This window comes from Protomyctophum bolini (genome assembly GCF_963924005.1).
Source record: "Protomyctophum bolini genome assembly, chromosome: 17".
NCBI lineage: Eukaryota > Metazoa > Chordata > Actinopteri > Myctophiformes > Myctophidae > Protomyctophum > Protomyctophum bolini.
The window spans coordinates 33,199,097-33,225,205 of record NC_137878.1 but is presented as its reverse complement, the minus strand read 5'-3'; the positions used below and the strand labels follow the sequence as shown (position 1 = coordinate 33,225,205).

General features: G+C 42.4%; 1 protein-coding gene across 1 annotated transcript in view; it reads left to right on the top strand.

Moving 5' to 3' along the window:
- Window positions 1-10,101: 10,101 nt before the first annotated feature.
- The window catches only part of hivep3a (HIVEP zinc finger 3a), a 44,623-nt gene continuing 28,615 nt past the window's right edge, over window positions 10,102-26,109 (top strand). Inside the window, exon 1 of the mRNA XM_080787226.1 lies at window positions 10,102-10,408. The gene's annotated coding sequence lies outside the window, so the exon portion shown is untranslated. The remainder of the gene's footprint in view (window positions 10,409-26,109) is intronic.

The window sequence follows — 26,109 nt, the reverse complement described above, 5'->3', positions numbered from 1 at the left end:
GGAAATGGAAAACCTGTGCATTGCACAGTGTGCATTGTGCAATGAAACCCAGACAGTGTTTCCCTTTTGTTACATCACCACTAGATGGCAGCCCTGCGCTTTTATCACTCAGAACAGCACACAAACTGAACATGCATATCAGACAAATGACAGAATGATCCAGGTTGAAAACAGACTTGTGTAAACGTAAGCTGTGTTCATACTGGCAAATACAAAGGATACGAAGCATCTTTGTAGATTTGTATCTTTGCAGCTGAAGTTGAAACCAGCTCAACTTTCCTTTTGTAGCTGTTGTAACAGCATACAAACATTGGATGGATGCACCCAATTGTATCTTCATGTCCCTGGCTTCCATTGAAAAGGACCCAAATGCATAAATCATCAAGTTCAGTTAATTAAACATCTACTGATGCATGAACTTGGACACATCATCAGTGTTGTAAACCTGGGATCATTGGGTGTTTCCTATAGTCCCTAGCAGGCAGCTCCAGGTGACCCAACCCAAGGCTGATCAGACCCGGCCTGTGTCCAAGTGGCGATTTTAAGGGGGACTCCCCTGGTGGCAAAAAAAATGTGACTGAGTAGCAGTAGGAGCAAAAGTGGCGCTATTGTGCCAGAAACAGAGAGAGAGATAGTGCTGCACTGTTGCCTGGGGGGGGCAACAGTGCTCTTGGTCACACTGTTAATTCTGTTATAGACGTGCTGAGGATTGGGTGTGCTACACAGACAGAAACTGACCAGATACGTCTGTGTATTTACCAGGTACATTGTGTTGTTATTTCCTTGAAATCTGTGTTGTATGTTTATTGAGTGGTGTCAGTCTAACATGAGACATGCCCATGACGTGCTGAGGATTGGGTGTGTTACACAGACAGAAACTGACCAGATACGTCTGTGTATTTACCAGATTAAACTCAACAAAGAGAGAAGTTGTCCGGAACTTCATTATTCCACAACACAACGCAGATCACACGTTACAGTTGCACCACTCAGTTCACACGGGTGTGATTTTCATTTAATTTATGCTTTGTAATGAACAGTTTTGCAACATTACATGATTCATGTATGTATTATATAGTTTTGTAAATACATCCCCTTCCCCCCCAAATTGTAGTTCCAGTTGTTTAATTTAGTCAACTATAATAACCCTGGGTTCTGGTGCAACACCCCTGGGCCTAACCTGTGAGACCGCCTGGTCCGTCAACAGACCCTGGTCCCTGGAGCACATGCAGGCTTGGAAGCAACCTGGCAACCCAGGTGGAAAAACAAGCTATTTGGAGCTGGGACACATCACGGAGCCCCCAGCAGTCTTCATTAAGCTGCTCTACAATGTGATGACATTCATCCTAAACTTACTTAAGGCTATAAGTGTCTGCACTATTCTCTGGATAAAGTAAGACCTTTATTGTTCCCTGTGGGGAGATTTAGGTGTTGTAGCAACAGCAGCAGCATGAATACATTAGGTACAGGTAGTAGTTTAAGATTACATTTTTTAATTAATTAAATAGACCTAGAGTTTGACACTATACACATCTTCTAACTGAGTTAAAGTGGGATGTTTTGGTTGAAACAAAACTTGTTTTTGTTGTTTCGTTTCTGTTAAAAAGTTACAGCTCAATATTATGATAATCATTGCTAGTTCTGTAACAGGGGTTTCCCCGTCCTCCAGCTCCAGTTAACAATAAAAAAAATCACACCCGTGTGAAGTAAGTGCTGCAACTCTGTTGGGTTGCACCACGGCATACTATAGAGCGTCGCAGTTCCGCCCCCTCGAGAGACCCGGAAAAGAAATCCCTGTTCATTTTCCTCAGACTTTTCAGAATGTATTTACCGGCATTTAAAGACGTTTACGCCGCGGACAAAGCCAACTGGAGTTGTGACAAATCATGACGGCACAATGTTTTGGGCCAAACAAAGAATTAGAAAAAAAACGGCAGGTACAACAGTTGTTTTGCTTCTTTGTTTGGTCCAAGATAGTGTTTGTTGGCATGATTCGTCACCACTCTGCTTTGTACGACACTTGGGTCTTTAAATAAATACTTTGAAATGTCTATGGGAAAAATGCATTGGGATTAATTTCCTGGGCCTGGCATCGTCATGAAAGCTTTTTCCAATTCTCTTAAATCATGAGCTTGTAGATCAGATTTTTTTGCCAATGTTCCCCTCAGAATAGTGATTCTAGGGTTAATAAAAGGGTAGTAAATTCATGAATGAAAATTGGATTTATTACATTAACGATATCAACGAATGAATGAATATTCAATGAAAAAAGTTGCAATCAAAGATTTGGAACTCCTCTGTAGTAACGAGGAACCACTAGGGGTCCGAGAACCATGTGATCAGAACCATCACTGGCCTCTCTACACTGGCTCCCGGTTAAATACAGTTCAAAATCCTCTCGACCTCACCTATAAAGCACACAATGGTCAGGCAACACAATATCTCAAAGAACTCATCGATCCCTACAATCTTAACAGAACAGTGTGTTCATAGTTTACAAAAATGTTTAGTCCTGAATATCAAAAGTTACAATAGGAGGCAGGGCGTTTAAGTCCCGGGCACCGTCTCCCGGCATCCGTCCTCGGGGGTGACACACTCTGCACAGTCAAGACTAGATTAGAAACCTCTATGACAAGGTCCCCCGACAAAGTAAAAAGGGTGAGAAGAGAACCCCTGGCCTCCACCAAAGCCCTCGGCATGGTCACGCCACCAGGGCGAGTTATTTGCCCAACCAAACACCGTTGTATATCGTGTACACGTAATAGAGGCTAGTATTTTATAGAGAAAGGCTTTATTATGTGATGGGAGTTTAATTGCTTTGCATATATGAAATGTCTTGTCGTAGTTTACCGTTTTGCCTCATTCTAGTGTTATTCTATAACCCACTGAGTATTTACTTTAATAAAGATTGTTATACATGTAAAACCCTTGTCTGTGGTCCTTCCAGGTTCAGACAGGACTACAGTTTGTAGTAAACTCAGTCTTTTACTTAATTTTCATATAGAAATGTTTAGGCATTTTGAGCAAAGATCCCAGGAGGAGAGAGATACAAAAGTCAGAATACGAAAGTGAGGCAAGAGGAGACACATGGGTAGGGATGGAGCACGTTCATTTCTATCGATAACGATCAGGCTTCGAGCAATTTCTATTATTTTGTGGAAAGACAGGAGACAATCTGAACAGAACCAGTATCTTATACTAGGGCAATTGACCTTTATACCAATAAAATATTAAACTGTTAAGAGGTTAATATATGTTCTGCCACTTTAAAAGCGTAATTGTGTTTACCCGGATAGTGCTGGTTGGCATTTATTGATTCACCTGTTGATTATTTAAACATGAACGGGCCACCATGCTCAACAAGCCCAAAGCTTATTGATAACGGGTACTCAATAAGCTTATCGGATTTTTTTGGGTATCGAGCTCCATTCCTACACATGGGTATCAACGTTTTATTGCTCACGGTCAAGCGGTTCATGAGCTATGCCCGTTTAAAGTTTGAATTTTCAGTTGAGTGCTATAGCGCCACCCATTGGCCAATGGTTGTGGGCTTTGCGTCCTCGCCGTTTGGCATTGCCCTCTAGGTTGTCCTGATCAGATGGTGTGATTGGAAATCAGGGCCAATAGTCATTTTCAAATGATTGGAATCCCCCCACCAAAAAAAAAGGGTAGAGGGCTACCATATTGCCAAGTTTCACGAAAACCCGACAGCACAGTTCAGCCAGAACTGAAATTTTTGGTGTTAGGAGAAGAGAAAAATAAGGGACCAAGAGTCCCTTTGGGCTTGGTCCCTAAATAGACTTGTGACCCAACTGTAGGGAGTACAAACAGTAAAGAATCTGGGGGTTATCATCTATGAAAAGGCAGAAAATGAACCATGTAAAATAAATACAAATTGAGGGCACCGCAGGGAGTTGAACCCCATTCTGGTAAACCAGGAGTACCACACCAGTGCCTTAGTTTGTTTTATAATTTACAGGTCCAAAATATGTTTTAAACGTACTCTTGCCGACCTCCTGCGGCAAGATAATAAAAAAAAAGATAGCCAATTTGAATAATGACTATAAATGATAGCCATGATCATGTCTTTAAGGTATTTGTGGAGTGAGTCTTCTGGTTTTCAATTGTATAAAGACTCCTCAGACATAAACTAAGAATATCTTATTTGGTCATACTCATAAAGTGCTGAAAAGTGCTAAAAGTGAAACGTGCAGCAGAAAACGTTTGGGTCATAGGCCCATCGTCAATGCCTCGCCTACTGACTGGCATGGATGAAGTTTTAGCTGCAAATGGCAGCATAAATAAATCACATCAATACACACCACATAATGTGATGTTAACCGACGCAATGAAGCTTGCACATTATAAGACATACATCACATCAACCAACATCACATACCTAGCCCTACCCTAACCCTATTGTTCATTATGTGATGTGGGATGACATGATGAAGCCTTACTCACAAATGTGAAATGAGACAAGACATAAACACACATCACATACCGGGCCTGTGTTCATAGATGATGTGGGCTTACGTAATGAAGCTTTACTCACAAATTAGATCTGATAATATAGCACCGACAATGGTCTTATGACCTAGATGTTTGCTGCTGCACTTTTCACTTCAAGCACTTGGAGCGCTTTATGAACATGAACAAAATAGATTTTCTTGGTCTCTGCCCAAGCAGTTGGCCTTTAGGTTTTCGTGGCGCAAGTATTTTTCTATCTAGTTGTCCCATGTAGGACACATGGGGCAAGACTGTACAATTTATGCCATTTGTGGACGATTGACATAAATTATACGAGGTAGCAGCATTCTTTGCGCCCCAGTATTTGTCAGAAATATTATGAACATTAGTACACAACATGAAGAGCAATAAACACAATTCGTATGGCGCAATGCCAACAGACGTGAATGACGAGCTATCCGCAATTGCTGTGAAATATCACCTTTAAAAAACACATAAATGCACATCACATACCAGGCCTGTGTTCATATCTGATGTGAACTAACGTGATGACGCTTTACTGGTAAATTACATTAAACAGCTCCAAATGAGAAACTGTACGCGAGACACGACCCAAGTCACACATACACTAGTGAAGAACTAGTGTCATAATTAGGCAAGAAAGAAACAATACAATAAAGCAAAATGCGATTAAAAACTCTGAGACCACAAAAACAAACAACTTTATTAAAGCGAAGAAGAGAGAAAAGATGAAGGTTGGGTAGAAACCTTGTACATCCAAAACGGTTACTTTTATGGACCAAAACAACTGTGAGCCAATATTATTAATATAATAATCTGTGTTCCAATGTTATTATTTAGTCACAAGCTCTTGCTGATACTTCACTGGTTTGATACATTATACACACAAAGTGAAATTATACATGGCGCGAAAGACAACCTATGGTATGGTAGCATGTAGCCCACTTAAACAAGCAGCAGGAATCAGACGGTTAACTAACCTTCACTGCCAACAGCAGCCAGCAGTGGCAACAGCATAGAGTTCACCCAGCAGTGGCAACAGCATAGAGTTCACACCTCCAGTCAGCTTCACTTTCTGAAATGGCAGGGGAAAAGAAAATTAGTTGTCGGCCTACACTACAGGATGACATTTTGGAAGTCATAACAGTCACTGTCACAGGGCTGTCACCATTATTACACACATTCTAGGGCTATAATCTGCCTTGTGCAACCATTTATTTTATGAAGCCTAAAAGCTAAAAAGGAAACTTCGTATTACGTACCGTGGTGGGCCTTCCGTCGCTCGGTTGAAGATAGCCGGTATTAATAGAGCCGTGTAGGTTGTATGGCACAATACGTCCCGAGCACCGTACGCCTCGTAATCTCAGGGAGCGTTCGTTGACACCGTTATAAGTTTCAGCCCAGCCGAGTAGACACTCTATTACCAATACCAGCCATCTCCTGATGACTGCATCCAAGGTCACATGATCAACCTGTAAGACACAAACATATGCCAACATTACTCTTTATTCAGATTTTATACATTGTAGAAAATACATCTTTAGGAAATACTTGCATTTCTCTTTTGCCACCAGATCTTATTTTAATGATGTTTGGGAGACAAAAAACACTTTCCTGGGGTTTTTATGCATTTAGATATTTTAGTATTTCAAAGAGTCCATGATGTCATGGACACTGGGCTCACTCCCTCCCCCTATCCACAAGGAGGAGCAGTGGACCAAAGCATTGTGGGAATTGTAGTTCAGGAAGGAAGTGAGCAAGGTGTCCATGACATCATGTAGTCCATGGACACTTTGAAATACTAAAATATCTAAAAACACATTAAAACCCCAGGAAAGTGTTTGTCTCAAAAATCATTCAAATAAGATCTGGTTGCAAAAGGGGTGAAGTGGCCCATAAGTGGCCTTATGAATGTGTCTGAGCCACAGTTACAACTTGTTACAATTATGTACTAAAGTAAACGGGTATGGCATCAAAATGCACTTAAAAAATGAACAAATGTAGCTCATTACAATGTCCCATATCAAATGTTTGAAAGAAAAATAAAGCTGAAAATAGCAGATCTACAATCTCACAATGCATTGTGAGATTGTAGATCAGCTACTTCCAAATGGCCAAAATGTGGTTGTATAGCCCAGTGGTAAATTGCAATGCATCCAAAAGGATATATTTTTTAAATAATCCAAATCTACAAAATAACTAGTAAAGTGTCCAAATGATTGAATATAAAAGTACCATATATTGTCCACAGTACTTCAGTAGATGTAATTATTTACTTTCTACCAGTTTGTTTATTTGTTTGTGTCTCAAAAAGTACCAAAACATTCCTCATATTGTTGTCCTTTTAGAGTCACAATAAACAACCAACAGTCCTAACAACACTAATGTTGTAACAATAACAGCGTTAATGTTGGCTAACAAAAACCATGCGTTCTCAAACAAACCTTACCTTATTGCAGCTACGCCCCAAACACACTGCTACGGACGATGTGCGGATCCATTTTAAATCATAAGCCCAGCCTACTGTATCCGGATCTAGACCGTCGGTCATTGGTCCGTCAGAGTGATTGGTTCACACTCACAGCTGTGTAGATTTACACGCCGCACGCACGCGTGTCTGTCTGTCAGTTTCAGTGGGATTTCCTGACAGGGTGGGGAGGGAGTTGGCTGAGATCCAGGAAGGTGTTGCTGGCTGCAATGAATAAGGGTTTTGGTCAACTGGTATATCTATCTATTAGTAAAGTAAATGAGGTGGTTGAATGGAGTGATAATAAGGCTATGTCGGTTTTTTCATGTTTTTTCTAATTTTTTTATCATGAAAAATGTATGTATATAAAAAAAATGATGAAAATCTGGTTTTTCGGCGACATACTGTACGTCGAACCAATCATCGACTTAATACTGAGAAGCACATTTTTGGAGGTTATACATTTTTAAAACATCTGATATATCAACGAAAAACAGTGGGAAGTGGGAATTGGTACAAAAATCACACCCGTGTGAACTGAGTGGTGCAACTACACATTTATTGTTATAGTTACTGTACACAAAAAAAATGGTTTCCGATTGGCTGTCATTTTTGGGCTGAGTAGGTAGGGAATTTATTTTATTTTATTTTTTATTTTCGTGGGAAGGATGGGTAGCAAGGAATTTATTTTATTGTATTAATTATTTTGTGGGAAGGATGGGTAGCAAGGATTGTTTTTTCTTTTTTTTCCTACGGCAATGATGGATAGGCTTCTATACATTATATTTAATAACTTCAATATTTGCCTGAAATACCATCTTTTAAATAGTGAATGGTTCAAGTACACAACACTGTATGCCTATAGCTAAACATTTGAAAACTTTGAATAGAATGTCCACACACTGGTTGAATACTTTAGAGTTTTAATTGAACTCCAAACCAGCAAAGTAAAGTGCTGCATTAATGTAGCTTCAGTTATTTTATGGTCATCATAACTAAACACCCTTAACAAAAAAAACCCCACACATTTCAGGTGGTTTCACATCAGGAAAGAGAGGCTCCAATTAATTAATTTTCTTCACGTTCTTTTATTTTATTTTTTATTATCCTGTGTCCTGTTTGAGTTCTCTCTCCTTAATACAATAATGGTATATTTTGCTCCTGTAAATCTGTTTCCCCATCGGTCTGTCAGTCTGTGAACAGCTAAGCGACTGTTGCACCAATTGGTAAAGGATTTGCTATTAAACACTTTTTTAACCCTTAAATCACTAAACACAGGCATATTTTACCCAACGTAAAATATTCCATTAAAAAAATCATCAAAATACAGATATCAAGTATATGAAATGAAATGAAATGAAATGAAATAATAAAAAGCCCATTGTGGGTGTATGGTTTTTCTCTATCACTCCATCGCTAAACAGGGGGTGAAATTCACCCGAACACTATAGCCTGTAGAAAATGTGCAGGGAAACACACCTTCTATGATGTCACTGAGCATCATGAAAATACTGAAAGACCCACCCACCTCAGCAACATTATGAAAATTACAAAAATATAATGGTCCGGGTGAACCCGTGTTTAGTGTTCTATAGGGTTAAATATAGGCCTATAGCTATTACTCATATAGCCTATAGACTTTGACCCTTATTGTCTCCACCAGGCCGAAGGCATGCGGGGAGAGACTATAGAGTATGTTTTGCACTCCGTCCGTGTGAGACTGTGAGACTGTGAGTCCGTGTGTGTGTGTGTGTGTGTGTGTGTGTGTGTGTGTGTGTGTGTGTGTGTGTGTGTGTGTGTGTGTGTGACTGTGTGTGTGTATGTGTGTGTGTGTGTGTGTGTGTGTGTGTGTGTGTGTGTGTGTGTGTGTGTGTGTGTGTGTCCCCGTCCGTCTGTTACCAGCTAATCTCTGGCACCGTTAACACGGTCGATGCCAAATTTTGCACACACACTCCCTGGATGCCAACGATGAACCAATTTTCCAGAACGGCCTGTTATAGCCCACAAATCGTTACACACTATCTCTATAGTCATGTCTGATATTTCATATTCCATCTATAATTGGCTAACATTGGCTTGCAAAGATGCAGGATTGGCCTGTTTTGAACAAAAAGCCTCAAATCAGAATGCAGTATGCAATTTACGTGCAATCTTTCACAGACTTTCCTACTAGGCTGAGGAATATATCCCACCCTTTTCACATTGGCCTGTTATAGCGCCACCAACAGGTGGACTTTTGCAAAACACATATTAAATATTAAAAAGCTACCCTTATCCTAAGGAAAAGAGTTATCATATATTAATTTACTTACATTGATAAACAGTTTAATGTATGGTATTGCCCACTCAATTCATAATTAACATCTGGCTCTTCATGGACTAAAAACTGATTCTGAACTGAACCGTTTCCCAACCGGTGGAAAAGGGGCCAGAGTAGCAGTGGTACCCAGACAGAGACCTATAGGGACTCAGCGCAGCAGTCGTACCCAGACAGCAGCAGAGAGCTTTAGGACTCAGAGCAGCAGTCGTACCAGCAGTGGTGAGCGCAAGTTGGCAGCTGGACAGAGTGCATTCCTATACTATTCCATTGCGATGGGCTACAATTGCCTTCCAAATTTTGCAGGAGTGGTCTGTTTTGCACAGAATTGCACAAATATATGTATAGCCCATACGATTGCAGTGAAACTTTGCAAGCACATTCCCAATAGGTCAGTCAAGGTCAAGGAATATTATGTTTCAAATCGTCCAGGAAGCAACACGTAGTATACAGGCTGTACAGTACAGCCCTGGGTAGGCAACCCTGCCTGGCAGGGATCTGCGCTCCGCACTTTATATATAGCTGGCTATAGAGACTCTAGAGAGATGCATGGGGAGACCCTGAACAAACACTCTATATCACAACATACGGTATAGCTATATTTAACACTTCAACAACAATATAGGTATAGCTAATTTTCACCCCTGAGAACTGGAATAGCCTAGGGCTATTTTGTTTTTCTTTCTCAATGCCACACCGCACTTATAGTGGCTGTTAGGGGGCGGGGTATCAGGGTGGGATTGGTGGTCAGTGCCAAGCGAGCAAGCAACGAGCACCCAGCCAGCGCGCTGCTCAATGTAGGCTATATGCGTGGATGGGAGCCAGCTGTGTGTGTGCATGCATGGCTCTCTATCCGCTCCACATAGGCTACATCCTCCATACATCCACCCCAGCTGTGTGTGCGCGTGGTCTGTGTATTGCTGGTGGTGCGTGGGTCGACACCACACCACGCACGCAGAGCTGTTTTGCGTGGCGTGAAACTGCAGCATCAACTTTAACACGGAGGAGGAGATGAGGAGGAGAGAGCATCACTGGGACCAACTGACGGCTTTTAACGGCATATATCACCTCAGAACAGCACCAGGCAACACAGCTACCGCTACCTATATAGGCCCTGCACGGTATGTCGACTGGTAAGGCAGCGTTTTTATATTTCATATTTTGAGAAGCAGAGGTTTATTCTAAATTATATAATGCTGACATCGTCACTTAATTATATACAATAAAGCTCTGCTTCTGTGTATAGCCTATAGATATGTCGCCGATAAGAACGGTCCGGAATTCATTCCGAGTTTAATGCACACAATGTCAGCGCCGTGTTATTGTTGAAAATAATGTGAACCTTTATGATTTGGGCTGGCCTATAGGCTGCTACTGTTCTGATAGAGTAAATATCTGTTTCTGTGGGCTATATTAGCCTATGTCGCGGGTAATAACCTGGATTCACACAGCCTATAATCCTTATTGTTTCATGTTAACAAAAGTGGCATGTGCAATTGTTGAAAATAACATGAACAGTTTAATACTTTTCTGATTATTTGGGCTGGCCTATAGGCTATTGCATTCGGCTGTTCACTGGGTGTACAGAGATGATGTTTGCTTTCGTTTCGGGACGTTTGACTGCTGCTGGCATTCTGCGCGTAGGCTATCTGAAATAACGGTGAAACAAGGTAGCGTGCCTATAATTTAATACATTTGGTTCTAGATTATAGCCTATAGCTGCCTATAACTAAGCCCTGAGCAGAGCAGCAGATGTCGAGGCGATCTACAAGTGTATAGGCTACTGTATAGCCTATTGGTCTAACTGTTCTTCTCGTATCTATATTCTGGACTGGACCCCGGCTGGCTTTCATTCATGCTCAGGTCACAATTGAACGAATAACGGGTCCGACTCAGTCCGTTCCGTCTCGGATCAGATCGGATAGGCAGCGGGCGCCTGGTTGGACTATACACACTGTGCTGACTGGCCATGTGTGTGCTGTCGGTCAGTCAAATGTGTACAATGTGCGTGCGTTATTGTTGCTTAGAATGCGATCCATAATAAGACCCCCCCCCCCCCCCCAGCCACTAGCCGTGCACATTCATGTTCATCCATAAATAGCGTTTTTCTTTTTTCTTTTTCTTTTAATGCCGCCCATAAATGTGTTATTTCTGTCAGTCGTCGTGTTTTCCCCATGTCGTTATAATAGGTTATAGGCTATAGCCTAAATTGAGATTATGGTTCCTTGGGACTGTTCAGTGCGTGCAACGTTATTATGAATGACATTAACGCTACAATATGCGAGCCGCGATGCTCGGAAACGTGACGATATGGTCTGCCTAGCCTGCAAGGGATTCATTCAAGGTGACATCATTGCATGAGCGAAAGTGCCTGTTTTTTGGGGCGTATATTTTTTCCATCCGACCGCAGGATCAAATTAGCCATGAAACCATGATGGTGATGATCAAATGACATGTAGCCTTATACCGCCGACTCGCCGAGCTTTTAATTGTGACTTGATTTGACTTGGCCGTACAGTATAGCCTATATATGTACGGTGGTAGGTCAGTGGTTTATTAGATCAGGTTATTATTTGTGGCCATATTATTTCCCCAATGGGAAAAGCAGATACACAAAAGAATAGCCTATACACACCCCTTCCCCACCCTTCCTTATAGTCCTATTCGATCAAGTGCGACTCAATAAATAAATAAATTAGATATCATGTAATTTTTAATTGCCTATAGTCATAGTGCAATCGAGGATGCTGCGATGTGGAGCATGCATCAGTGTATAGACAATTTCTGACTCCACCTATAAAACACCAACAGTATAATAATAATAATGAACAATAGCCTAAAAATGATAACATAACAATAATAATTTACTTGATGCAGGGGCACATTGTGATTGAAATGTAAATGACATACTGTCATATTGTAATGACAGCCAATGGGCAGCTGGAGTATGAGAGATCTCTTGTCCTTCTTCTTCGGTGGATGTAATGAGGACAGTTGCTGGGTGAGAGGGCATTTGAGGACAGACAGCTCCTGGATGGGAGATCCACTTCTTTGTAGCAACAAGAAGTGATTGAGCTTTTAAGTGATGTTTGTGTGTTCAAATCACTGGTGGCAGTGGTGGATGAAGTAGCCTTGACCCAATAATATTGGTCAATCCCTGGTCAAATATATAGCCTATATTTATTATAGTTGAAAATGGCTCTGTCAAATTTGTACTTGAGTTAAAGTAGCTTACACTTGCTCTTCAAGTATTCAAGAGTACAGATTTAAAACACTTATTACTATGTAGGCTACTAACAAAAGTACACATTTCTAAGTACATTTGTTTGCTGTATTAACATTCCTGGAGTATGGCTGCATGCAATATCACTTTATTCTCATTTATCACTCTGCTTAGCATAAAGCATTGGTTGTCAACCTGGGGTCCTGGGACCAGGGGTCCCAAATGGACCCATACAGGTCTGTAACTCTGAGAGTGTCCAAAATGGAACCACATACGGTTCGGCACCCTCAGAGCTAAATTAATGACCATATAGAATGAATGGTAGAGAGGCCACCCATGGGAAATAGAAGGTCTCAGGTTGGAGTCCCAGCCCTGGCAATAGGTGTCCCTGAGCAAGACACTTAACTCAATCAAGTCTGACCACTTGGACGCAAGAATGATGCTTAACACTGAATTGTCCCCGCTGGATCAAATACAGTAGATGATATTTATATTATTGCTCAGTGGCGTTTGAAGCACCCGGAAGAAAGTTCTAACCTGACTGCGCCAGATGGGGCAGCAGAGAGTACACTGGGTTCCCCCCCTCCTGCTCCCACCTGCATGGGAACTCTCAGACCTCCCGCCACCAAACGGCCTGGCCAATCAGCGGCAGCTAGAGGCGGGGTCAAGGCATACACAGTGCTGCAGTGTCAGGTTAAGAAAGTTCTACTGCCGCATTTTCTTGATTTGTTGTGCTAACCCCCCTGAACATGCCTGAATCGATTAATGAATGAGCGCTCTATGTTAAACCCCAGCTGCGCGCTCTTTTGCTCATGCATGGACTTCGCCCGCCTGCAGTTCCATCTTTGGCCAGTAGGGTGGGACGGCTTCACGGTTTCCCAGCTGCTCTGGGGGCTTGGTCTGTGGCCCTATAATGCACCATGGATATTGTAATATGAAGTAACCATGCATGCACGGGCATTGTAGTATGTCGTAATGAGCATTGTGGTATGAAGTACAATGCATCATGGTTATTGTAGTATGGTGAAGTAACAATTCATCATGGGTAGGCTATAGAGCGTCACAGTCCCTCCCACTTTCAGAACAGGAGTGGCCCAGGAAATTAATCTCAATGCAATTTCCTCATAGACTTTTCAGAACGTATTTATTTAAAGACCTTTTAAGCGTCGTACGAACTCTTGTCGTGACAAATCATGACAACACACACAATATTTTGGACCAAACAAATAATTACAAAGAAGAAAAACAACAAAAAAGTGTTGTAACCTGCCATTGTTTTCTACTTTCTAATTCTTTGTTTGGCCCGAAAAATTGTGTTTGTTGTCATGATTGGTCACGACAAGAATTGGCTTTGTCCGCGGCGTAAACGTCTTTAAATAAATACTTTCTGAAAAGTCTATGAGGAAAATGCATTGAGATTCATTTCCTGGGCCACTCGTTGTTCTGAAAGGGGGAGGGACTGCGACGCTCTATTGCAGTATGAAGTACAATGCATCAAGGGTATTGTAGTATGAAGTACAATGCATCAAGGGTATTGTAGTATGAAGTACAATGCATCAAGGGTATTGTAGTATGAAGTACAATGCATCAAGGGTATTGTAGTATGAAGTATAAGAATGCTGCTCATTGTTGTTGTTCTTGGATAGTGTTGTTATGTTGTCAGTGGAATGTTGACCCTATGAAACCTCTAAGATGACACATACACACACACACACACACACACGCACACACACACACACACACACACACACACACACACACACACACACACACACACACACACACACACACACACACACACACACACACACACACACACACACACACACGCACACCTTCAGGACCATGTTGACTCATCTTAATGTAATCAGTGTGTTCTGCCCATGTCAACAAACATAATAACATCATCCCAGTGCAATTCGTTAAAGGAGCACTTCACCCATTTTCAATCTTATAGATTATAGATTTCTTCATAGATAATGTTCATCATAAATGACACCATTCCCGTCTACTCACTCTGCGTCTCATTGGTGAGCTGTGGACAGTTCAGGAACTTGCATACCAGTGACATCATTGATGCATACCATGTGACATCATTGATTGACACATTGTGTGTGTGTGTGTGTGTGTGTGTGTGTGTGTGTGTGTGTGTGTGTGTGCATACGTGCGTACGTGCGTACGTGCGTGCGCTACCACTAACCTTTGAACAGTGGTTCTCAACATGAGGAATGAGGAACCCCAGGGGTCCTTTACAGGGACCTTTATAGGTCTATAAATGAGGGTGAATTACTCACTGCAGATTTTACGGTGTTAAAGGTTCTATCAGGAATATTGATTCCTCATTTCAGTTTCATAATGGTAAAAAAGAGATAAAATATTTAGATAACAAAACATTTTGTCATTCATTCTAGCGATAACTGAAGCAAATACTATCAACAAAGCTGAAACCTTTTTCCCTGAAAATTAACCAAACACAATTGTCTAATGTTACATCAATAATTGTCAACTTTGCTGAATAATAACCTCTTATTCTTTTTATTCCATAACAACCCGATGGAAAGCTTTTTGTCCACTTCAATAATTGTAAAATGCTGCACACTCGAATACCCGGTGGTACCTGGCAATTTGGATTTTGTTCCTAAAAAACCTAATTTCGATACCCAACCCTACCATCAGTGTTGTGATAATTCTGGCACACAGCAAGTGCAGCTGAAATCCCGCTACAGTTTGACGTGACGTGAATCAAGTTAAAATTAAGCTTTGTTGACCCTGGCAATTTGGGAGCATAATGGCCGTGTTGTGACACAGATAGATAGGCCCCGAGCCCATAACGCCTTTCACTCTGTTTGCTGTCGGATCCAGAATGGAGTGTGGTTTCTCCAGTAGGGTCTTCTCAACCCCAGTACTTGAGTGAATGTATAAATATTACTGGTCAAATATTACTCAAGTACAAGTGAAAGTAGCCCAGTCAAATTATACTTGTTTAACTATAGTAAATAATACGTAACTTTAGTCTTTACTCTCCTGCGCCGGACTTGAACCCTGAGCAAGTGATGATTATTCTTTACCATTGCTAACCTGCTTGCTCAAGGGATTCGTGTCAGATCCTTGGTCTAGTTGAGACAAACTGTCTCACCTTTCAATAGAAGAGCAGGGAGACCAAATACAACCACCCCAATTACGATATTTTTCGACCAATCCCAACACTTGTTTCATTCACGGAGAATGTAAGCAGATTTGTAAATAGTCAACGTCCTTTCCTTGAGTGGTACTTCCGCCAAAATCCTGCTACTTCCGCCGATACACTCTACGGTGTGTACTAGTGCCCAGTGCCCACACCCACCAGTTAATCAAGTATAGGCTACCTGGTTTTCAGTAATGTTAACTCTAAAAGTACTATACTTGATTAACTGGTGGGTGTGGGTGTGGGCACCACTAAAAATACAAACATCATGTTTTTCTTTTGAAATATAATACCCTACTTCGTCGTACTATAGTGTCACACAAAAGTAGCAAAATTATATTCTCTATAAGCTCACAGCACGTCACACATGGTGATCGGATCGGATATGTATGCTATTTTATTTTTTCATTAAAAACAAATCTTTGTGTCCTTTTGGGTTTAATGAATATGGAAACAATTTCAAGTATTAACAATAACTATATGGATCCATCAGAATATGCAGGTTCTTTTTTTTCTCCCCTCCATTTCCTGAAAGGTCACAATTTTTGGACATACATACAGGGTTTCCGCCTCATAGCCCCGTTGGCCCAGTCAAAGGTCTCTCTGTTCAGTCCAACAGAGAGGACAGCACTGATATTCATGTTGCTTGATGCAGCATGGACAACATTTAACATTGAGCACTTCCGCATTTTGGACACCACATTTTGGTGTCCATTATAACTCTATGGGCTAAATAGGAAGTCATCATCAGCATGCAGTTCTAATTGATGGCCCAGCAGGTGTCGCTATGTCCCCGGCTCACGCTGGGCGCAGAAGCATTTTTATCCCATTCAAGGCCGGGAATGAGGTTTTGGCCTGACATGCTTGATTTTATTACCTTACCGTCGATCGGCTATTTTCACAATATTTGAAGTAGGCCTAACAGTAGACAGCTAAAGTGGTTCATTATTTTTCCTTCCCTAGAAATGTAGTGGAGTCAAACATACAATATCTGTATTTGAAATGTAGTGGAGCGAAAAATACAAATAGGCTACGGTCCGCGAGAAGGGAATCCCAAGTAATCCCGACCGTGAATATAACCTTGCGTCACCATGCAGCAGTGAAAAGTTATCGGTCGAATGGATACCAAGGATTCGTCAGCGACGCGTCACTGACTGTGGTTTATGGTGGTTGCATAGCATAATAGTGACATCACTGTCGAATACTTGGTATCTTTACACGTATGTTCAGAGAGCAGCTGCAGCATCGTAACAACAACAAGCTGTAGCCTCTTTTGTCACGCTCGTGCTAATGAAACAAAACAGTGAAAACACTAAACGGTACGGGATTATTATTTCATGTCAAAACATTCAAGTATCAGAAGACGATGTAACCCATGCGGGTAAAGTAATGCGTAACTCTGCATGTGTAACTAAAGTTTTGTACAAAAGTCATTTCTGAAAAAGACATAGGACTAACCTTTTTATTAATCATCCTACCCTTGTTGATATATGCCATTTAGGTCAATGATATAACATAATGTTGTGATATAATAATATATCAGCGGGTATAGGCTATACTTTGAGGCAAGTCAACTTCTGTGTTTTGGTCATGGTTTTGGTATGATGATGCGCGACCGCAATTCCGGTCTTTTACCTGTAACAACGTATTTCTACATGGTGGTATTGACACTTTTACTCAAGTAAAAGATTTGAGTACTTTTTCCAGGACTGGTTTGCTGACCACCACTGATGGGTCCAGCCAGTGCATAATGATATTCCTGCCGACGCGATATATCATCATGTGATTACACGTCAACACACCTTGGAAACACGGGCCGCTGCAGTGGAGTGGCGGGGCGATAAATCATGGATGCTTCCATAGCTTCCTGCTGCAATATGCTGTGTTGATGGCTTTACATTTGTCATGTCAACTGGATGCTATGTTTGGAACATAGTGTGTGCAAATATGTGCAGTGGTGGAAAAGGTACTCGCATACTTAAATAAAAGTATCAATACTGCAGTGTAGAAGTAGCCTATACTTTGTTGTAAAAGTCAGGAATTCAAAATGTACCATCTATACTACAAACGTATAGTATGCACATGCATAAAGTGAGTTGCAAATTGAGTGGCAAAGTGAGTTTAACATTGATTAATGTTGTTTAATGCAATCAGATAGGACTTTTTCCGTTTGGACTCATAGGCGTTCCCTCCCGCGTAACTTCCGGATATGATGATGACGTCCATGACGTCATGTCACAGACATACCCTCTATTGGCATCAACATGTACTGAAAGTACCAAACGTAGAAAGTACTCATTATGCAGAATGTTCAAAGCATCTTTTTCATTTGACTGTCAAGGTTTCATCCTCCAGGAAGAAACCCTAAATAAGGGAAGACATCATTGCACATAACAACAAGGGTCTAATGAAGTACTGTCACCTCATATAAATGCATGGAAAATTGGAAAAAATTCAAAAACCACAGCACTCCATCTTTATGGAAAACATGTCAGTACTTTTTCCGGCCACTGGCATTATGCATACATGTTGACCAGGTCTTTCCTTCACCACAGAGACAGCAGATGAAAGGTCCAAGCAGCACCCAGAGAGAGAACAGATTTCCTCTCTGCTGGCAACAGGCAGAGGATGGCAATCCTAATTAATGAAACACTATGCTACTTTGTGCGTGTGTGTGTGTGTGTGTGTGTGTGTGTGCATGTGTGCGTGCGTGCACTCTCTGCTCGCCTACGCACTTGTGATGTAAAAAAAAGGCATTTCGGAGGAATGCACGTGTGCACGTGAGCCCCCCCCCGCCCAGAGGCCATACGTGTCTATGTTTGTGCCACCGTGTGCATGGGAATGAGAGCATGTGTGCGCACGCCAGGAGTTGTCGGGCCCTTGGCCGAAACTGCGGCCGTCCCCCTGCAAGGGGTTGGATGTCACTGTGACCCTTAGAGCCAGGCGTATGGTTGGATACGGTCAGATGGGGTTGGTTGCCACTGTGACCCCAGAGCCAGGCGTATAGTTGGATGTGGTCCATTGTAAAAACAATGCCACCATGTAGAAATATTCTGTTACATGTGCTCAGACTTTCTAATATCAAGGACCGCCGACCACCATCTCGAAATATTTTATTCAGGGATCCCCAGAAGCAAAGAAAAAATTGCTTTGAAAGATTATATATACAGTATATATTATATAAGTGTTGCGATACTGATTCTGATTCTGTCAGTGGCTGTAAATGCTGTTGACTAACAAGTACACGATTTTCCTCTCTGAGATGTAGTGGAGTAAAAGTGTATTTAGCTCAAGTAAAGTACCTTGAAGTTGTAGCCTACAGAACAGTTGAGTTGAGTAAATATACTTGGTTACTTTCCACAGCACTGTCCAGTGCTCCTCAGAGTTCGTCCCTCCCCACAGAGAGAGCAGTCTGTCAGGCAGAAGGCTGGTCAGCTTGTGGGGCTCATTCACAAGTCCACTCTCTCACGCATGCACGCACGCACGCACGCACCCATGCACTTTTAGTTCTACTGGATATCTTCTCCAATAGTCCTTCCCTAATATTTTAGTCTAGTTGTTAATTTGTTGAAGGAATTGTCAGAATATTTAGTCATAGTTTTAGTCATCATAGCTTAGTTTTTAATTAGATTAAATTAAATGTTCACATCATCTCATCATCACGGCATGTCATTGATGCTTACAGTAACTCTAGTCTAAAAGTCTACATTATCTATCGGCCTGTCTCCCCCCCCCCCCCCTCTCTCTCCATCTCTCTGTGGTGGTCCTATATAGATGTGGACTTGGCGAGGGGGTTGGGGGGCAGTGGAGGTATGGGGCAGGCGGGTGGGGGCGGGTGGGAGTTAGTTGGCAGATTGCCTCATCCTTGTCTGTTGATTCAGTGTTGGTGAAACCGGAGCATGTGAGGCAGTTCCCTGTTGCATTACATCACCTTGAAAGCAGAGCGGCTTCGCCATCACCCACCCAAGGAAAGAAAGGGAGCCGTGGGCCTATATCTTTATTTATTTATCTTTATTCATTTGGCATGAATATCAGCCTATATACCTCGGGTCTGAACACAGATGTGTAATCTGTGTTTCTACACCACATGAACCCTAGCATTGGTTCCCAAAGTGGGGGTCCTTGAGGGAGTTCCAGGGGGTCCCCAGCTAAATGATAGTTTGGAACCAAATGGACCCTTATGGGTCTGTAACTCTGAGAGTGTAAAACGGAACCAAATGGGGGTCCTTGACATGAAAAGGTTTGGGAACCACTGCCCTATAGAGACTCCTTATTCAAAACAGCAGCTCTAGTAATCGAGATACCAAAAAAAAAAACTATTTACAGATGTAAGTACCAAAAAATCTAAATACCAAATAAATCACTCGGAGTGGGGTATAGGGAGGTTGGGCAGTCATCTTCTCTCCTTTTGACCCGCTGACAATGATAGGTGATTTTTCAGACCGGTTTTAAAGGAAGCCAGTGATTTGTTTGTTTTGAGGGAAGGGGGCAGGGCATTCCACACCTGAGTGGCAGTGCTGTGGAAAGTGAATTTACCCATATTTGTGTGTGATACATCTTGCCCCAATGCATTTCCAATGGAAGTCACATGGTTTGACACAACATTTGTGTTGTACGGCTTTCGGCTGTGTTTCGACTGCCCCCCCCACCCCCTCATACAACACAAATGTTGTGTCAAACCATGTGACTCCCATTGGAAATGCATTGCGAGCTTGCATCAGTTATACATCTCATACAACAAGCATACATCAGTCTGTTGCGAAGGTGTGAGTCAGGCCTATATGACACATCACGCAGAGAGGACAGCAGGCGCAGGTGCCCTCTTCCACAGGGACTTTGCATGTGGTCGTTATTGGCAGTAGTGGTGGAAAGTAACTAATTACATTTACTGAAGTACAGTGTACTTAAGTACAATTTTGAGGTACTTTTACTTTACTGGAGTATTTCCAATATATGCAATACTTTTACTTCTCCACTGCATCTCAGAGGCGAACATTGTTCATTCCACTACAACTATTTGAAAACGTTAGTACATTCCACTACAACTATTTGAAAACGTTAGTACATTCGACTACAATTATTTGAAAACTTGTAGATTTAGATTATTATTACAAAATATACATTAACCACTTCAGACCTATATACATTTCGGCCACATCGCGACGCATTGTGAGCTTGTAGATCTGCAATTTTCTAAAGATTTTTATGTTATTTGAAATACTGGAATGGGAAATTCTGCATGAGTACTTTCTATTTTTGATGCTTTATAGTACATTTTGATACCAATACTTTTGTACTTTTATGCAAGTATTTATATATTGCAGTATTGCTACTTGTAGTTAAGAAAAACTTTTAAAAAAACAGCCGTTCTGTAGCTTCTGTATATTAGCCTCTGCATTTACAGTACTGTATGTGTCTCACAAAGCCATGTTGTTGTAACACTTTTTGGTATATTGTCCAAAGACGTTATTATTCTCATAATATTAACTGTATGGCAGCTCACTGGGTTGAGATATTCATTCGTCGGATGCCAAATATGAGATATCTTGTCTCTTTTTGCCAAGGCTCTGGATTGCCAAAGACGAAAGATGATATTTTGTGTGTTGTTATTGATTACGTTTGCTTATGCTCATCACCACCATCTGAATGACTCTCGGTTGCTAGGCGATCAGAGGATTTTAAAATCTTCTTTTCACAGATTGCGTTTTTTTCACGGCCCATAACTAAAGCGTTGATGATCGTGGTTACAAAATGTATGTGTTTGGTATGATTTAAAAGAAGATCACGGGACACAACATCAGTGTTGTTATACCTTTTTTTCCCATACTGTGTAGTGCAGCTTTAAATCTCTAGATGTTTGAATAAACGATCCATTCTCTATTCAAGACTTCATATTTGGATGCATTAGTTGGTTGGGTTTTGTAACAGAAAAGCTGTTTCTCTTCACATCACAGTGCTGTGATGTAAATTCTTAAACAAGGTACTAGTTCTATTTGTAACAGCAACATGTACTGTACATGAGGCCTTTAACAGGATGAGTGTGTGTATGTGCGTGTGTGTGTGTGTGTGTGTGTGTGTGTGTGCGTGTGTGTGTCCATTGTTTCACCACCTTCACCAAAAACACACATTCGCCCACTGACTGAGGCCACACCCACTTCCCAAAAACAGCCTATAAGAATGATCCACCTTCAAATATAGCAAATTACATGGCCAATCATTCTGACTAAATATAGCATTTCCTCTTTCTATTTCACAAAGCGCTCTATTCTGTAAGGCCCCGTTTCAGCCCTGTTGGTTACAACCATGATGTCTAAATTTATACTTCTCTCGCTGTCTTTCTGTAATGTAAATGACTCTTTTGTTGGAGTGTTTCTATATTCATAACAGAGCAAGTTGACCAATGAGCTATTGGCCTACACATTAGGACATGCTGTGTTCTGAGAAATATTGCAAATGCCGCACGCACGCACGTCGCACGCACGCGCACACACACACACACACACACACACACACACACACACACACACACACACACACACACACACACACACACACACACACACACACACACACACACACACACACACACACACACACACACACACACACACACACACACCTTTTGTATTTTGTAAAACCTAAAGAAAGAAAGAAAGAAAGAAAGAAGAAAGAACATTGTGTGAGCTTATACAGATTGGCTATTTTCACTACTTGTCATATGACATTAAAGTGGCATATGACATGAATTAAATATTTTAAATGTTTTTGCTTTTAAAAGAAAAAACAAAAAGCTAATGAAAAGGCTCTTTTAATAAACACACATGGCAGCACATATGTGTAATTGGCGTGTTATTGGAAGGCGTGTTGATGGGCAGTTCCCGGTAAGAGCTGCGGCTCGCCGCAGCACAGCGCTGGGTCAACACACGTCTGTCGTCAGCCGCCGCCACGACCAGCCTTCACATGGTCTGTCTGTCTGTCTGTCTGTCTGTCTGTCTGTCTGGGTGTCTGGAGCAAGGTGAGAGAGGTCCCGACTTGGTTCTAGTTACTGGGGTGGGCTAGGGTAAATGCTTTTCCATCGCGCACGCACACACGCACGCACACACGCACACGCACACTCACACTCACACTCACACACACACACACACACACACACACACACACACACACACACACACACACACACACACACACACACACACACACACACACTCCCACACCATATGTGTCCTAATTCATATCAAACTGGGTGTCCTTGAAATTAAAGCGGCTGAGAGTCAGTGCATGAGGTCATGATGTCAGAGACAGAGTTAGTTTAAGGGGCCGTACGGTGTGTGTGTGTGTGTTGCATCCCTGGAGCTGGGAGAGCCTGTGGAGAGACACAGGAGCTGCCTGGGCTGTCTCTCGTCTGACAGGGTGGCTCGCTGCCCAGAGTGGCCCTGTGTAGCCTATGTGTGCGTGCGTGCGTGCGTGCTGTAGGATGGAGTCTGCTCCACCCTGATGCTGCGTTCACGCTGGCTGGCACAGAGCTATATGGTTTACCTTTCATTTTCAATGGAAGCTACAAAGACACAAAGTGACAGCGCATCTGTCACTGTGTCACTGTGTCAAGTGTTGATCGACGCGCTCGTTGTTCGTCAATTACGCGTCCGACGAGCGAGGGATATTTGAAGGAAAGAATATATATATATACTAATCACACCTGTGGGTCTATTAGAGTAATGTTAAATCCATAGACACATACAAAACTGAATTCATTTCAATTAACAACTGCACCTCATCCACTGCCCCAGTCACCCATGGTGTCCCCCAAGGCTCTGTGCTCGGCACCCTGCTTTTCACCATCTACATCCTCCCCTATGGTCAGATCCTCCGCCACCACGGCCTTCAATTCCATTGCCACGCAGACGACACACAGTTATACCTCTCCACCTCATCCATCACCGCAGCCACCCACTCCACCCTCACCACCTGCCTCACAGACATAAAAACCTGGATGCAACAAAACTTCCTAAAACTCAACTGTAGCAAATCTGAAATAATCATCATCGGCCGGACTCCCTCACCCGCTCCACCCTGGACTTCTCACTCACCATCGACGGCTCCCTTGTCACTACCTCCACACGCATCCGCAACCTACAGTAGGCGTCATCTTCGACCCTACCCTCTCATTCCTCCCTCACGTAAACCACATCACAAAAACAGCATTCTTTCACCTCAAAAACATTGTCTCCGCCCCTCCCTGACACCCTCAGCTGCTGAAACTCTCATTCATGCCTTCATCTCATCCCGACTGGACTATACTGCAACAGCATCCTCTATGGCACCACCACAAAAACCCTCAACAAACTACAGTACGTCCAAAACTCAGCCGCATGCCTGAACACCTCCACCCGCTCCATGAGACCACATCACTCCAGTCCTCCGTGACCTCCACTGGCTCCCCATCAGACACAGAGTTGAATTCAAACTACTACTCACCACCTTTGGGTATTAGAAAAGCGCTATATAAGTCCCAGATATTATTATTATTAAAACAGAAAAAGTACAAAACTCACGGCCCTCTTAAAACAACAATGTTGTAGCTACAGTTGAAGCCAGCTCAACTTAGCCTGTAGCTTTGTATGTTCATGTTGCTGACGTCCATTGGAAATAAATGGTAGCCTATAGCTTTGAATCTTCATGTCGCATGGCTTCCATTGGAAATGGATGGTAGCCTGTAGCTTTGTATCTGGTTGTGAATGCAGCATATACTGTAAACCCATTCGGACTGACAGCCAGCATGCAATCTGGCAACAACATTGCATGAGAAACTGTCCTGAAATGCAACATATAGTCCATGGCATTGCGACATAGCCTGAACCAATCTATTTAAGTAGGCTACGGTTGTGACTATAGCTAACTGTATATAACTATTGAGAGGAGAGGAATGTCTGCACTTCCAAGCTGATGTCAGAGTTGGACCCCTGCCAAGACAGGGGATGCAGGAGGGAACATTTGGGGCCTTGGGGTGTTTGGACATTCTCCAGAAACTGCCCCTTAAAAGACCCACTGGACCCCCCCTGTGCCTCTTTTCCCACCTGGCCCTGGATCCTTGTTGTGTTTCACAACTTTTCCAGGGAATTTCTCAGAATTCAGTTTGTCCGCCTGCCGGAAAGCCAGAACTGAAAGGGGAAAGTGTGTTAAAAAATGATGAAGTAACCTCCCCTGAAAATGTTGTTTAAAGCCCACGCACGCACGCACGCACGCACACACACACACACACACACACACACACACACACACACACACACACACACACACACACACACACACACACACACACACACACACACACACACACACACACACACACACACACACACACACACACACACACACACACACACACACACACACACACACACACACACACACACACACACACACACACACACACATCTCCCCTCACCGCTTTGCCAGCTGTGCAGTCAGAGAATGCGGCCAAAAGTAACGCGTGCTGACGTCACCTTCCAAATACAGAGATGCCTAGTTGGCTTTACTACCTGTGACCTTAGAGAGAGAGAGAGAGAGAGAGTTTCCTTCCCATTCAAATGTTTTGGTGATTAGACATGTTGCTGGATCATTGGATTGAGCATGCAGGGAGGGAGGGTGGTTGATGGAAACAGCTGTCGGGCCGAGACCTTGTATCGCCATTTTCTTTATAAGAGTGCTGTGATTCCCACCCCCCAAAAAACATCATCAGGTATTATGATAATGGGGATTTTTTTCAAAAGAGTGTACAGAAACTATAAAGTGTTACAATTGTGTTTCCACCTGGTTTTCTTAGCCACCCTCCTGAACTTAACACCCACCTATGGCCGAGCCCACAGCTGTTGTTGTAGTATAATAAGGGGATAGGCTGATCTTATAGTGTGTCACTGAAGCCATGTGTTTCGATTGGGCCTTTTGATTCTAAGACTTTCAGCTTTCAGGAAGAAGCCAATAGGCCTAATATACAGGGAAGACATATTTGCATATTATAACCACACCTGGGTGGGTGTCCATTAGAGTGGCGGTTCCCAACCTTATTACCACGGACACACTGACAGTTCATAAAAAATCTCGGGCCGACAAGGTCGGGCGGGGGGTGTCTCGAGATTCCGGCAGTGACAGCATTATTATGACTCGTCATTTTCTGAGGTGGATGCTTTGGGACATCCTTAATTCTTCTTACAGCTCTGAACATAGACATAAGTATAGTTGCATTGGCGGGCGGGTGGTGTAACAGCGGGACAGACAGACAGTCACACAGACAGACATGATCTGCAGGGTCTCATAGTTAGTGCTCAGTGCGTTCGCAATTAAGTAGTTCCGGTCATTTTGTGGGGGCACAGGGGGCCATGTATTAAAAGTAAAGTAATCCACAAAGCTAACGTAATTTGTATTGT